Consider the following 2,961-nt stretch of genomic DNA (forward strand, 5'->3'; position numbering starts at 1 on the left):
GTTTTGTAGCCACTAGGTTATGTAGTCTTTCTGTCACGTCTTCCTTTTTCCTATGTCAGTTCGGCTACTAAAAACTTACTTATGCAGCTTGTATTTTCTTTCTCCTGGACAGCACTAGTTTGAGTGATAGGATTTGATAGGTAAGAGAAGTTGTGTTGGATTTGGGTCCCCCAGGAAGTCTTCAGCAAGGATAGGGTTTCAAGGAAAGGACAAGGTAGAGAGAAAGTTTCCCGGGGAAGGAGGCGTTCTTGGTGAGATGCTTCAGGTTCATCCAGAGCTGTCAGAGACAGCTCTGAGCAGTATCACATGCTGTGTAGAGGAGAGTTTCAAACTGAACTCTGAGCTCCAGGAATTTGGACCTCTGGCTATTGGCAGGAACCACTACCACAGAGGAAAATGGTCTTTGCCTGGAACTTCTGAAGTAGCCCAGGTCAGGGACTTAGGTCCTCTGAGGATTGAGCGATGGAGGCAGGCTCCTGGAAACCACCCAGGACAAGGTGCATCCACGTAGTATCTTCAGTGACAGAGACAGTGGACTTCAAGGTTAGTTTGGAGGAGGTGTAGGGTGGTAGATTTAAGCACATGGTGCTAATGTCACCCGGAAGAGGAGAGATCCAGAATACCTGTGTTGTAGAGGTCAGAGTGGTGGCATCCGTCTTCTACCCTGGTATAGGGTCCTGGGCAGGCGCACAGTTGGGTTGGACCTCGCTTTCTGCCCGCCCTCTAGTCTGTCTTTCTTCTTACTTTGTCTTTATCTTACTGCACATGTTCAGAGCTCGTGGTGGGATGCTTCAGGTTAGATGCTTCAGATGGATGGAGGAGGTGGCATCTCTCTCTCGAGGAGGTGAGCGGGAAGGATCCCTGCAGTGTGAGTGTGAGCAGGCCGCCCACGATGCGGGCCTGGTGGCAGCATCCTAAGAGGGACTTTGGCCACTTCTGGGAAGGAGAAACAAGTGTAGCCCCAGAGGGGACCCTGGAGCCCAGGGGTTCTAGAACAGGTTTTGTCACAGAGGGAGAGGGTACCCTGGCTACCTGGGAGCCAGGGGAGAGTGCCCCTGTGGCTCAGAGAGGGTGCTGTTGAGCTCCCCAAGCTGGCCTGCTGCCTGCACCCCCAGGTCCAAAGTCTCGGGCGGTTGGGCATTGGTTGTTGGGGTGACTGCCTTCCCGCTGGGCTGAGAGGAGTCTGAACCTGGGCAGCCAGGCAGCCGGGAAGCCGGGAAGCTCGGTTCCAGGTCAGTAGGTTTGCAGCGCTTTTCCGCAGCGCATCCCCTCCCCCCCCCCCCCCCGCAGACGTAGCCAGAAGGGTGGAGGGGGCGCCCCGGCCTTGCACCCCGCCCCAGTGCCTGAGCTGCGCTGGGAAGACCCAGTAAAGTCCCGGAGACTCTGGCTCTGACGCACAGGAAAGCCTGAGTGGGAGGAGAAATGCAAATCCCCGCGGCCGGTCGGCAGCGGCAGGTCGGCGTGGGGACTGGAGGGGAGGCGACACTGCCGCCGCCGGACCTGAGCTGTACAGGACGGGGTGGGAGAGCCAGGTAAGCGGCGTGACCAGGTGGGCTCCGGGGCTCACCCCAAGGCCGGCCCTGCCTCCAGGAGCTCGGCGACCTGGGCCTGCAGCGACCCCGGGACGGACGTGGTTTGTCCCCTGTGAGAGGCTTTCTCCCTGTCTTCCTAGCAGCTCCCTGAAATGCCTTTTTCTTAGCACACAAGTGCAAGGTCTCAGCACCGCGTTTGCGATGGGCTTAGGCACCCTCCCTCCCTCCCTTCTCCTCCCCTCTTTTCCCTCTGTCTCTGGACCCTGTTCCTGTTTGCCAAAACATCTCCCAGTTTCTTATTGTCTTTTATTTTGTGTTTTAAATCGTGTGCACATTGGGTTTCTCACCTAGGAGAAGACAGGTGGCACTTGAAGCCACTTCCTTCACTTAATATTACAGTATCAAGGTGCACCCATTTTTCTACAAATACTCAAATGTGTCTTCCTATAGTGAAGTAGTACCCTGCTGTGTGTAAAGACCACATCTTCTCCATCCACTCATCTGTGCTAGTGATCTTGTAGGGCAGCGGCAGGTCGGTGTGGGGACTGGAGGGGAGGCGACTGCCGGGGGGAGCTGTGGCCTCAGGACCCAAGAGAGCCCCCCTCAGGAGCTCCTGGGGTAGAGCCCACGAGCACTGGAGTCCCCATCTGTGAAGGACCGCAGGATTGTCCAGGGCTACGAGAAACCAGCCCTCGTGAAGGCAAAAAGAAAAAAACATGCTGGAGGGGGTCTGAGGGCATGATCGCCATTATTTTCAACAAAGAAGAGTCCTGGATGACATAGACTTTGTCTTCCCCTCCTTTTTCTGCTTTGAGTTCAATGCTTTGAAAGGACGACTCAGGTCATTGGAATAATTTTAACTTTTAGATTAATTTTTAGAAAACAGATTTTCCTTCAAATCATAGAAGAGATTTAGCAATAGTAGCAATTAAAATTGGGATTATCCAGGCATGGTGGAGCCCACCTGAAATCCCAGCGCTATGTGATACGGAGGCCTGGGGGTGGATGCAAGTTCAAACCCAACCTGGGCAACCTAGTGATTTATCAAAACCCTGTCTAAAAAAAAAAAAAGAAAGAAAGTAGCAGTGCTATTTTCAGTTGCCATTAATTAGTTGTCACCCCTTTGGCCCTGAGGTTTTTCTTTTTTCACTTTTAAAATCAAGATGATGTTTACTAACCACCTACTTATTCACTTAATTCCTTTTTTTTTTTTTTTTTTTTTTTTTTTTTTCTTTTTGGCTGGCTCACTCAGCCCACTGTGAGGGTGGGGCTGGCTTGGTATGTGGCACAAGGGATCAAACTGTGGTCCCCTGCGCCTGCCTAAGTTTGCCTAAGCAGGCGCTGCAGACCACTGAGCTACCTCACTGGCCCCAATTCCTCTTTTAACAGGTATTTATTTTTTTTATTTTTTTTTTTCTTTTTTTTTTAT

At 52.1% G+C, this 2,961-nt stretch overlaps 1 long non-coding RNA gene across 2 annotated transcripts in view; it reads left to right on the forward strand.

Moving 5' to 3' along the window:
- The first annotated feature begins 1,048 nt into the window (after positions 1–1,048).
- Positions 1,049–2,961, forward strand: part of LOC111816030 — a 7,451-nt gene continuing 5,538 nt past the window's right edge. The window contains exon 1 of one of the 2 annotated variants that reach the window (XR_002820574.1): positions 1,049–1,232. This is a non-coding gene — a long non-coding RNA (uncharacterized LOC111816030). Of the gene's footprint in view, positions 1,233–1,452; positions 1,533–2,961 lie in introns of those variants that run through there. The other variant, XR_002820573.1, reaches the window with a different exon arrangement.

Source organism: Octodon degus, unplaced genomic scaffold (genome assembly GCF_000260255.1).
Source record: "Octodon degus isolate 3935 unplaced genomic scaffold, OctDeg1.0 scaffold00025, whole genome shotgun sequence".
Lineage (NCBI taxonomy): Eukaryota > Metazoa > Chordata > Mammalia > Rodentia > Octodontidae > Octodon > Octodon degus.